This window comes from Protopterus annectens, chromosome 1.part0, assembly GCF_019279795.1.
Source record: "Protopterus annectens isolate FY-2018-M chromosome 1.part0, PAN1.0, whole genome shotgun sequence".
Classification (NCBI taxonomy): domain Eukaryota; kingdom Metazoa; phylum Chordata; order Ceratodontiformes; family Protopteridae; genus Protopterus; species Protopterus annectens.
The window spans coordinates 538,414,997-538,428,404 of NC_056725.1; the positions used below are offsets into that span (position 1 = coordinate 538,414,997).

Sequence of the window (13,408 nt, forward strand, 5' to 3'; positions counted from 1 at the left end):
ATGAGCTTAGTTTAGGGGTAGTTTTATTTGCTGAGTAGAATAGGAACATGTAATAATTTGCATGTATTCTTAAATGTCAATCTTTTTATGCCTTCTCTCCAAAGTAAACAGAACAATGGAATGTTAATTGATCTGTCATGCTCTTAAGTAAGGAAAGTAAATGGCATTGTCAACAAATTTATGGAAATGTTCTACATTTCTGTTTTATATACAAGTTCCCTTTGTTTTAAGCTTCATTGGTAACGCTAGTAAGTGAAAACCCATCCTTTGTGAGAACAGGGCTAAGGTTAGTTGGCAGTAGCATCACTTGGCAGGTAAAAGTTTCTTTGGTGCCAGGGACCCTGCCAATCCAATAGCACTGGCTGACTAGTCTAATTCTGAAACCTGTAATTGGAAGCCTTGGAATTATTTGGGGGGAGGGGGGGCAACTGATGCCCTCCTTTAAAGTCACCCCTAAGGGATTGGCCCCTAAATGCATGTTTGTGGAGGGGGTTCCACACCCCCATACTTGCACTACTTGACATATTGACACTGCAATCGCCCTACCTCTGAGAAGAGGGGATACTTCAAGACGCATCTCAGTATGTTGAAGTCACCATTTCCCATTCATTTGTGCTATTCCAGGGCTTGTATTGAGTCTGTTTAAAGCTGCTGCCCATAATAGGTCATGGTGCCAGTCCTCCATAGATGTTTACTGTGCTTACAGTTTAGATTGGGAAGATTGGCTTAGGCTGCCTATTCTTGTTTTGAAGAAATTTTCTTTGTGAGGAGGACCTTTCTCGATGTCTGTCTTTTTCTTAGCTGTTTTCTTAGGGTGGGGTGACTTTCAAATTTTATTAGCATTTCTTTTCCACCAGATCTATTTTGGAGAAATTTTTTGTTTTATTTTCATCTCCATCTTTTATCTTGCTGCAGTAAGTTTGTTTGCAAGTGGAGGATCCCATCCCACGATAAGACACTTTTTTTTTTTTTTTTTTTTTTTAGTACTGTTTGGGTAAACACCTCACACAAGTGTATATTTATAGAGAATATTTTGAAATTGTAAAGAGACCATCATTTAGGATTGTATTTATTAGAGCAGTCTGTTCCAGAAAAAAATTCACTGAAACATTTACCTCTTGTCTGTTCTGTCCCAGAAACTGAAAAAAATCTGATTTTCATTTGCCATCCCTTATTAAAATAAGGCAAATCTGGTAAGATTAAAAAATAAAAAAAAATCCTCCAGCCAGGTATGTCCAACAGATGTTCATCGTGTTTCACTGTTGCAGTCATTACAATTGTGTTATCCTGCTGGCAGGCTACCCGCAGTCTGCCTGAATTCCAAAGTCCTGGTCCGGCGTCGGTTGCTGTCACCTCCTCCCTGATGTCAGTGCGCCAGGGGTATAAAAGATGCAGCCGACGCCATTTTCTTCAGACCTTCTTGCCGCGCGGTGCCCGAAGCAAGAGCAGTTCGCAAGTGCCGGTCGGCCGACTCCAAAGATTTTCAAGTTCGAATTTCAGATCCGAAGTCTTCATTAAAGCAAAGTACCCCATTGAGGAAACTCTTTTCTTGCTCCAAACCGATGTCAGAAAAAGTTAATAATTGTATTTCTTGTGGGAAGCAAATATCTCATAAGGATTTTCATTCTTACTGTATTCCTTGCCTAGGCCCTGACCACGGCATTGCTAGTTGTAGGTTTTGTGCTAGATTTAACCAACGCACTCTTAAGCGTCGGTATGATTTTGCATTTCATTATTTTGGCAGAAGATTTAATTATATAATGCTGTCGGAACAGCCGACTACCGGAATTTATAAAAACCGCAAAGACAAAGAAAAGGACAGGCATCCGAGGTCCAAAACCAACGACGAGGCTTCAGCTAGGCCAGTCGCCGGTTCTCAGTGAGGCGCTTTCGCAGCCCCTGACGCCCACTACCTCAGAGCCACAGGCTGCTTCCGACTCCCACGTGGAGCCAACTAGGCCACTGGAAACTCAAGGTATTGGACCCTCGGAAACTATTCTCTCAGATGGGTCCGGAGCCGCTGTGCAGGCATCTGCTTCTGAGGGTGTTTTCAGACCTACATAGATGTTCATCGTGGTACACTGCTGCAGTCATTACACTTGGGTTATCCTGCCGTCAGGCGGTCCTGCAGTCGGCCAGAGTTCCAAAGTCTTGGTCCGGCATCGGTTGCTGTTGCTTCTTCCCTGACGTCAGTATGCCAGGGGTATATAAGATGCATCCGGCACCATTTTGTTCAGTCTTTCTTGCCGCGGGGTACCCGAAGCAGAAGCAGTTCTCAAGTGCTGGTCGGCCGACTCCTCTGAAATTTTCGAAGTCGAATTTCAGATCCGAAGTCTTAAATAAAGCTAAGTACCCCGTTGGGGAAACTTTTTTCTTGCCTCGCCTCAGACCGATGTCAGAAAAAGTTAATAATTGCATTTCTTGTGGGAAGCAAATACCTCATAAGGACTTCCACTCTTACTGTATTCCATGCCTAGGCCCTGGTCACGATGTCACTAGTTGTCGGTTTTGTGCTAGATTTAACAAACACACTATAAAAAGACGTTTTGATTTTGCTTTGCACTACTTTGGCCGAAGGTTCAATTATACTATGCCGTCGGATCAACCGACGACCGCAATACCAAAAAAACGTAAGGACAAGGATAAAGACAGGCATTCGAGGTCCAGAACCGAAGACGAAACCTCTTCTAGGCCAGTCGCCGGTTCTCGGTGAGGTGCTTTCGCAGCCCCTGACACCCGCTACCTCAGAGCCACAGGCCGCCTCTGACTCCCACGTGGAGACAACTAGGTCTCTGGAAACTCAAGGTATTGGGCCTAAGGAAACTAATCCCTCAGATGGGTCCGGAGCCGCTGAGCAGGCATCTGCTTCTGAGGGTGTTTTCAGACCTTCACAACTTACCATTAAAACAACAGCCAAGACAAAAGTACCATTAAAGACACAGAAACAAGTACAGCATTCTCCTGGACAGTCCTCCATGCCTAAGAAACAGATGCTTAAAATGGCCGAAGACCTCATTACTCTATAAGGGGTTCCCATCCCCCTCCTGAGAAAAGGTCTAGGCAGGATACTGACTTATGATTCCTCTGATCAGGTTTCCATTTCCTCTGATTCCTCTTCAGACCAGGGATACTCTCTACCCCCCTATGGGGACTCTGATGCTGAAGAATCTATCCCTTCAGCCTCTCCTCCTGAGGATTATTCTTTTGGGGAAACTTTACATACCATGAGGGAGCATTTCCATTGGGAAAGTCAGGATTACTCAGAATCCAAAAAAAGGCTCAGGGATTTCCTTGTATTGCCTCAGCACAGGCCCCTGGCTATTCCTCCTGTGCTAGATATTGTGGATGATGTGTTCTCTGAATCCAGCTTATCTCCTGATTCTTTGTCCCCTGCACCAGCTAAGCCAGATAGGTATTATAGAGTCCCGGACTCTCTCAAGTTTCTTTATAAAAACCCTTCTGCTGATCCAGAAACTATTTCCCAGGGTCCAAAAGAGGTTAAGGCTTCCATTGCAAAAAAATCCAGTACCCTCTGACAGAGATTCCAGAGCTTTGGATAGATGGAGGAAGAAAGTATATGCAACTTTAGCAATAAGAGCTTTAAATTGCCAGTTTCAAATGCTTAAGTACCAGCAATATTTAATGGCTCAGTTAAAACAGAAAATGCTTGCAAGCTCAGAAGCTCCTGATTGTAAAGAAATGCAGGATTTTTTGCATGCAGTTGAACAGGTGGGAAAACATACTCTGCAATGCGGTTTTGATTCTTTAGAGGCCTCTTGTAGAGCCGCAGTTACAGGTTCGGTGATTCGAAGACATGCTTGGTTAAAAGAACAGAGTTTACCTGATCATGTTAAGGCACATTTATTGGATGCTCCTTTACAGCATGATACCTTGTTTGGTGTTAAGGCAGAAGAGGTGTTAAAGAAAATGGAGGATAAAGCTAAATCTATGCAAACAATCAAGGATTTCTTACAGGTACAGCCACCTCGATTTAGCAGAAATTGGCCAACAAAGAATTGGTCCTTTCCAGTGTCAGACAGGCCAGAGAGAGGCAGATACAGACTCCCAAGAGGCAGATCTCAACCCCAAGGCTCAAACGGACAACGACAGTGGGGCACCTCAACCCCAAAAGGAGGTGAGTACAACTCTCAACCTTACAGGAAACAGTCACAATGACTTTCCCCTTCGTACGCCAAGCACTTCCCTTTTGGAAGCCCCTTAGGGGGAAAACTAGCACTTTTTTCTCAAAATTGGCAATCAATCACCCAAGACAAATGGGTTCTGAATATTGTGTCTCAAGGTTACAGGTTCCACTTTCATACTTTACCAAGACTAAAAGGAATGCCAGACCTGCCACAAAATCAATGGGCAGAGGCACAAAAACAAATTTCAGCCCTCATGGACATGAGAGCTATTCAAAAAGTACCACAACAGGAACAAGGACAAGGATTTTACTCAAGACTCTTCCTGGTCCCCTGAAAGGACAAGGCCTGGAGGCCCATACTAGACCTTTCAATTCTAAATACTTACCTGGATATTCCGAAATTCAAAATGTTGACATTACAGTAGCTTCTACCCATGCTGGGCAAGAAGGCTTGGCTTGTTACTCTGGACCTCAAAGAGGCATACCTGCATGTCCCTATCAGACAAAATTGCAGAAGATACCTCAGATTCAAAGCTGGTACAATGCACTACCAATTCTCTGCACTGCCCTTTGGCTTATCTACTGCGCCCAGGGTCTTCACAAAGTGCCTGGCACCAGTAATTGCATTTTGCAGACAAAAAAGAATTCAAATATATCCATACCTGGACGACTGCCTCATTCAAGCAGAGACAAAGGACATTCTTCTACAGCATCTGGCGTTTGTAAAAAGGTTGCTAATTTCTCTAGGGTACACAGTAAACGAAAAGAAGTCAAAACTAGTGCCCTCACAACAGATTATATTCCTGGGTGCCAGCTTAAATACAACGGCCCAGATGGCTTACCTCACGCCAGACAAACAAATTCAACTAACTCAATATTTTCAATTGCTGGCAAAAAAGTCCCATCTCCCTGCAAGAAAAATTCTGCAGGCCCTGGGTTATATGGCATCCTGCATACTACTAATACCATATGCCAGACTGCATATGAGGAAATTACAATGGTACCTAAAAAGTGTTTGGACTAAACACACTCACAGTTTAGAAGCAGTAATACCAATGATTCCCTGCCTATAACAGGAGTTTCAATGGTGGGCACAGGCATGTCATCTAAACAAGGGTCATCCTTTTACCCTACCCACAGCCAGGCAGAGACTAACAACAGATGCTTCGGATTACGCCTGGGGAGCACACATGGCAGGAAAATGCATTCAGGGCAAGTAGACCACAGACCAGATGCATCTTCACATCAATCAAAAAGAGATGTTGGCTGTTCAAAATGCCCTAACAGCTTTCAAGGACCTTCTGCATCCAGGACAACTATTATTAAAGACAGACAGCACCACAGTAATGTGGTACATAAACAAGCAAGGGGGCACTCATTCTTATCCCCTATGCAGGCAAGCCATGACCTTGTGGAACACAGCTCTCACGTATCAAGTTCACCTGCAAGCACAATTCCTGCCAGGAAAGAAAAATACTAGACAGACAGACTATCTCAGCAGAAATATCATGGACCCTCACGAATGGAAATTGAATCCACAAATCTTCAGCATGGTTATGCAAAAATGGGGATGCCCAAACATAGATCTTTTTGCCTCCCCACTGAATTGACAACTACAAAAGTTCTGCACAAGGACTTATCACAAACAAGCATGGAAAGTGGATGCTCTTTTCTTCAGCTGGAAAAACCTAAAAGTTTATGCCTTCCCGCCACTGCCTCTCCATTCAAAGGTACTCCTAAAAGCCAGACAAGAAAAACCACAGGTGGTCCTGATTGCTCCAGACTGGCCACGCCAGCACTGGTACCCTATCTTAAGGAAATTAGCTCAAGGCCCACCATGGATTTTGCCTCAAATTCCACACCTTCTGACTCAACAAAACAATCCGATCCTGCACAGTCAGCTCAAAACCCTAAACCTGGCTGCATGGCAGATTCATTAGTCAGACAGGCAACATTTCTGTCTAAAGCTGTTATGGATGCCATTTTGGAGGCCTAGCACCTGGAAAGCTTACTCAGAAAAATGGAAGAGATTGTGCGCCTGGAACCAGGCTCAGCCTTGACCCTCTTGTTCCAAACATTCCTCAGATTTTACAATACTTAACTGAGATGCTGGACAGAGGCCTATCCTTCTCATCAATTAAGATCCACGCCTCTGCCATTTCAGCAGATTACAACACGGATCCTCCTTTATTCTCTCTCCCTTGCTAAAGCAGTACCTCAGAGGGGCTAAAAACATAAGACCGCCCGGAGAGCACCAACACCAACTTGGGACCTCAATTTCGTTTTGGAAAAACTAACTCTGCCACCTTTTGAGCCAGCCAATACAGCCGATCTAAAATTTTTATCATGGAAAACAGCTCTGCTCCTGGCAGTAACTTCAGCATGAAGAGTATCAGAGCTTACAGGCATTAATGGCAGTGGAACCTTTTATAATTTTTCATCAGGACAGGGTTTCTTTAAGGACAAACCCTACCTTTATGCCAAAGGTGGTATCTAGTGTGGCTCTTAACCAAACCATCCATTTGCCAACTTTTTATCCAAACCCCCAGAATAAAGGGGAGAAACTTCTGCATTCTTTAGACATATACAGGTAGCTACACTTCTACTTGAACAAAACAAAAGCTTTCAGGAAAACTGAACAACTGTTTGTAGCATATGCTGCAGGATCACAGGGGCAAGGCTATCTCAAAGCAGACTATATCCAAATGGATAGGACACTGTATTCGTTACTGCTACACACAGCATGGAAAATCAGTCCCAAAAAACATTAGGCCACATTCCACCAGGGCAACAGCCACTTCAACAGCCTTTCTCAGAGGAAATTTTGGAGGCTGCATCTTGGAGTTCAGTGCACACCTTTACCAAGCATTACCACCTGCCTCTGTACTCTAAATCCAGAGCAGGATTTGCCACTGCAGTTCTGCAGGGCCTCATAGCCAATCCTAACCCTTTATAGACCAGCCACCCAACCTTAGCTTTGGGATTCTACCCAAGTGTAATGATTGCAGCAGTGTAACACGATGAACATAGTACGGTTTTGTACCTACCATAAATGTAGATGTTAGAGTGTTCACACTGCTGCAGTCCAGGTTACCCTCCCTCCATCCCCTCTGAACTAACTGGACTTATCTACACCTTTCTAGCCTATACAACCTTTGTGGTATATTTGCTTGTAACTGAAGGTATTGTTTTTATTTATATGTATATTTTTTATTAGCAATATGTATTGGCTACCTACTTGGGGGTACCTGGCATCTGAGGCAAGAAAAACTGAACAAAATGGCGTTGGATGCATCTTATATACCCCTGGCGCACTGATGTCAGGGAAGAAGCGACAGCAACCGACGCTGGACCAAGACTTTGGAACTCTGGCTGACTGCGGGGACCGCCTGACGGCAGGATAACCCAAGTGGAATGACTGCAGCAGTTAGAACAGTCTAACATCTACATTTATGGTAGGTACAAAACTGTACTTTATATGTGAAAACGACTTCAGCTTCAAAGGCAAAGACTAAAGCACCTCTAAAGACAAAGAAACAAGTACAACATACCCCTGGACAGGCCTCCATGTCTAAAAAAACAGGTGCTTAAAATGGCCGAAGACCTAATTACTTTGATCAGGGGTTCCTATCCCCCTCCTGATAAGAGACCTAGGCGAGAGACAGAATATGAATCTTCAGATCAGGTTTCCATTTCCTCGGATATCTCTTCTGAGCAGAAATATTCTCTTCCTCCCTATGATGATTCCGATGCTGAAGAATCTATCCCTTCAGCCTCTCCTCCTGAGGATTATTCTTTTGGGGAGACCCTGCATACTATGAGGGAGCATTTCCATTGGGAGAGCCAAGATTACTCAGAACCTAAGAAAAGGCTCATAGATTTTTTTTTTACTACCTCAGCACAGGCCCCTTGCTATTCCTCCTGTTTTAGACATTGTAGATGATGTATTTATAGAGTCCAGTCTCACTCCTAACTCTTTACCACCAGCTCCTGTTAAGCCAGACAGATACTGTAGGGTTCCTGATTCACATAAATTTCTTTATAAAAACCCTGCTGCTGACCCAGAAACTATACAAAGACAAAGGGGTCAAGGCATCCACTGCAAAAAAACCCTGTCCCCTCTGATAGGGATTCAAGGGACCTGGACAGATGGGGGAAAAAGATTTACACTTCTGCTACCTTGGCTGTTAAGGCCTTAAATTGTCAGTTTCATATGCTTAAATATCATCAATCTTATGTCTCTTCTTAAACAGAAAATGTTGACGAATTCTGAATGTGCAGAAAACAATGAAATGCAGGATTTATTGCATGCAGCTGAACAAGTGGGAAAGCATACTTTGCAATGTGGTTTTGATTCTCTGGAGGCCTCCTGCAGGGCCGCTGTTACATGTTCTGTCATTTGGAGGCATGCTTGGTTAAAGGAACAGAATCTGCCTGATCATGTTAAAGCAAAATTATTAGATGCTCCATTACAGCATGATACCTTGTTTGGTGTTAAAGCAGAAGAATTGTTGAAGAGAATGGAGGACAGAGCTAAATCTATGCAAACAGTCAAGGATTTCAGATTATCAGGAACAGGCCTGCAAATAATTGGTCCTTTCCAGTGTCAGACAGGCCACAAAGAGGCCGATACAGACACCCCAAATGCAGATCCCAGCCATAGGGCTCATACAGGTCTAATCAATGGGGTGCTTCTACCTCCAAAAGCGGAGAAGATAAATCACAGCCATACAGGAAACAGTCTCGATGACTTTCCCCTGCCAGCACCAAGCACTTGTCTTCTGGCAGCTCCTTTAGGGGGAAAACTAGCACTTTTTTCACAAAATTGGCACATCATCACGCAAGACAAATGGGTCCTGAATATAGTGTCACAAGGCTACAGGTTCCATTTTCACACCAGGTTCCATTTTCACACCTTGCCAAAGGCAAACAGAATGCCAGACCTGCCACGCAATCAATGGGCAGAGGCAGAAAAACAAGTTTCATCCCTCATGGACATGAGGGCCATTCAGCGAGTACCACAGCAAGAGCAGGGACTAGGATTTTACTCAAGACTGTTCTTGGTGCCCAGAAAGGAAAATGCCTGGAGACCAATACTGGATCTGTCTATTCTAAACACATTTCTGGATATTCCGAAATTCAAAATGTTGACTCTGCAGCAGCTTCTGCCCATGCTGGGCAAGAAGGCATGGCTTGTGACTTAAGACCTAAAAGAGGCATACCTGCATGTCCCAATCAGACACTCATGCAGAAGATACTTCAGATTTATAGCTGGCTCAATGCACTACCAATTCTCTGCACTTCCCTTTGGCTTATCTACTGTGCCCAGGGTCTTCACAAAATGCCTGGCACCAGTAACTGCATTTTGCAGACAAAGAGGAATACAAATATATCCTTACTTGGACGACTGCCTTATTCAAGCAGAGAACAAGGACATTCTACTACAGCATCTGGTATTTGTAAAAAGATTACTAACATGCCTAGGGTACACAGTAAACGAAAAGAAATCAAAACTAGTACCCTCACAAGAGATAATATTCCTGGGTGCAAGCTTAAATACAACTGCCCAGATGGCTTATCTCCTGCCAGACAAAGACAACTGACTACTTATTTCAAAATGTTGACAACAAAGACCCAGTTATCTGCAAGAATAATTCTGCAGGCATTGGGCTTAATGGCATCCTGCATTCTGCTAATTCCATATGCAAAACTGCATATGAGGAAACTACAATGGTATCTAAAAAGTGTTTGGACTCAACATTGCCACAGCCTGGAAACACTAATTGCTCTCATTCCCTGCCTGCAAAAGGAGTTTCGATGGTGGGCACAGGCCTGTCACCACAACAAAGGACAGACTTTCACTTTACCCACAGCCAGGCAGACTTTAACAACAGATGCATCAGATTATGCCTGGGGGGCACATATGGCAGGAATATGTATTCAGGGCACATGGCCCACAAGCCAAATGCATCTACATATCCTTCAAAAAGAGATGCTAGCTGTTCAAAATGCCCTGACAGCCTTCAAGGATCTACTTCATCCAGGACAACTATTGATAAAGACGGACAATACTACATTCATGTGGTACATAAACAAGCAGGGAGACTCGCATTCCTACCCCCTCTGCAGACTAGCCATGACTTTGTGGGACACAGCATTGACTTACCAAGTACATCTGCAAGCACAATACCTGCCAGGAAAGATAAATTCTCTGGCAGACGAACTAAGCAGAAACCTAATGGATCCCCATGAGTGGAAATTCGATCCACAAGTCTTCAGCATGATAACAAGGAACTGGGGATGCCTGGACATAGACCTGTTTGCCTCCCCTCACAACTGCCAACTACAGAGAATTCTGCACAAGGACTTATCACAAGCAAGTATGGAAAGTGGATGCTCTGTCTTTCAGCTGGAAAAACTTAACAGTATATGCCTTTCCCCCACTGCCTCTCCTTCCCAAGGTACTCCTAGAGGTCAGACGAGAAGCCAAAAATGATATTGATTGCCCCAGACTGGCCACGCCAGCAGTGGTACCCAATCCTAAAAAACTTGTCTCAATGCCCAGCCTGGACATTACCTCAAATTCCTCACTTACTGACCCAACAAAACAGTCAGATCCTGCACAGCCAACTCAGGACCTTACATCTGGCAGCTTGGCGGATAATGTAACCATTCAAAACACGCCTCTCTCTAAAGTAGTGATGGGTGTTATTTTGGAGGCCAGGAGGCCTAGCACCAGAAAATCTTATGCAGAAAAATAGAAGAGATTATATGCTTGGAACCAGGCACAAGAAATTGACACGATTCTACCAAATATGCCTCAGATTTTGCAATATTTAACTGAGATGCTGGACAAAGGCCTATCCTTTTCATCAATTAAAATTCATGGCTCTGCCATTTCAGCTCATTACAATACAGAACCGCCTATTTTTTCTCATCCATTACTAAGGCAGTACCTCAGAGGGGCCAAAACACAAGACCTCCAAGGAGAGCACTAATACCTGCATGGGACCTCAGTTATGTATTGGAAAAACTCACACTGCCTCCTTTTGAGCCAGCCTCTACAGCTGATGTAAAATTCTTATCCTGGAAAACAGCTCTGCTCCTAGCAATAACCTCTGCAAGACGAGTCTCAGAGTTACAGGCACTCATGGCTGTGGAACCTTTTATCATTTTCCATCAGGACAGGGTTTCTCTGAGGACAAACCCCACATTTATGCCTAAGGTAGTGTCCAGTGTGGCCCTGAATCAAACAATTCATTTGCCTACCTTTTATCCAAACCCACAGAATAAGGGTGAGAGACTTCTGCATTCTCTGGACATTCACAGGCAGCTACGCTTCTACTTGGACAGAACCAAAGATTTCAGAAAGACTGAACAAATTCTAGTGGCATATGCTGCAGGATCACAAGGAAAGGCGATCTCAAAGCAGACTATTTCAAAATGGATAGGCCACTGCATTCGTTTCTGCTATTCACAGCATTGCAAATCGGTCCCTAAGGGCATTAGGCCACATTCAACCAGAGCCGCAGCCACTTCAGCAACCCTCCTCAGAGGAGTACCAACCAAAGGCATCTTAGAGGCTGCAACTCGGAGTTCAGTGCACACTTTTACAAAGCACTATCACATACCTCTCTACTCAAAATCCAGAGCAGGCTTTGCCACTGCATTTCTGCAGGGCCTCATAGCCTCTCCTAATCCTATTTAGCCCCAGCCGCCCAACCTTAGCTTTGGGATTCAACCCAATTGTAATGACTGCAACAGTGAAACACGATGAACATAGTACAGTTGTGTACCTACCATAAATGTAGATGTTCGAGTGTATTCACTGTTGCAGTCCAGGTTACCCACCCACCATCCCCCTTTCCTTTGCTGGGTCTTATCTGTACTTCTCTATTCTATACAACCTATGTGGTGTATTTGCTTGTAGATGAAGGCAGAGCTTTACTTTACTGCATGCATGTTTGTTGGCATAAATTAGCCTATCCTTTTGGGGGCACATGACATCTGGGGCAAGAAAAACTGAAGAAAATGGCGTCGGCTGCATCTTTTATACCCCTGGCGCACTGACGTCAGGGAGGAGGTGACAGCAAGCGACGCCGGACCAGGACTTTGGAATTCAGGCCGACTGCGGGTAGCCTGCCAGCAGGATAACCCAATTGTAATGACTGCAACAGTGAATACACTCTAACATCTACATTTATGGTAGGTACACAACTGTACATTTTTAGTGCTCCAATGGCTGAATCAGTACAGAAAATCTATGTTAAAGTTTTGGACACTATGGCTGAAACTGACCATTTGTCATCTTTACTTTGACAAATCCTGATTGATGCTTTCATTTTGTTCACTCCCCCAGCTGTTTATGTCCATGGTTGCATATCCACTGACCTAAACTGATAGATTTGCAGAGACAATTTAAGTCTCGAGCATGGCATTATGGTGCCAAGTTCCCTGGTTCTTCAGTATTTTGCGCCTGTTTAGGGAGCACTGAATTTTTTTCAGCAGTACCTTTGTTTGTGGCACTTGTCAGAAGTTGTTGATTTCGGCCCAGTTTGATGTCCGTGACAGTCGGTCAGTGTTAGCGCCATACATGCTAGTGATGTTTCCCGAGCCTGGTGTTACTTTTGGTTTGGAAGTATTTGAGATCAGGTTTTTTACTTTAGCACTGCTGTTAAGAGCTGCGTGTATGTTGGGCCTGACATAACCTGGCCTTAGGGCTTTTAATGCTGAGTTTGCTATTGACTTGTATACTAATCTAGCTAAAATCCTTGTAGTGGTTCCAAGTCCATCCCTTCATACCAGTACCAATTTTAATACAGCAGCAGCCTTGCTCGAGGCATTATTTGTAGTTAATTGTTGAAGTGATAACTCTTGGGATTCTGCCAAGCAGAAGACCAAGGCTGCCCTGAATACCTGTTAATTTCACCTTTACTGTCCACCTAGTGAACACCCTCCCATCTGACATCAGGACTTTGAGGCTATGAAGTGTTATTCATAGCCAGTTTCACGTCTTACTCACTGTTGAAGTCCGATGGAACTCTTGGTCGGAATATCTGTTCTGAAGCCAGAAGAATGTTTAAGTAAGTATCCCATTGGGAAAACTTTGTATTATACATTGTTTTGTTGATTTCAGACAATACGTCTAATAACCTGGAGTGTGGAAGTCTGATTCCCCACAATGATTTCCACACACTCTCAGGGCTGAGTAATATGTGCTGTGTTGTCCCAAGTTGAGAGTTCTGTAAGTCTTGCACTATTAGA

The 13,408-nt window shown here is 44.0% G+C and overlaps 1 protein-coding gene across 3 annotated transcripts in view; it reads left to right on the forward strand.

The window, feature by feature from the left end:
* XPO1 (exportin 1) overlaps nt 1-13,408 on the forward strand; it is a 1,770,162-nt gene that overhangs the window by 177,398 nt on the left and 1,579,356 nt on the right. The gene's annotated exons all lie outside the window — the stretch shown is intronic.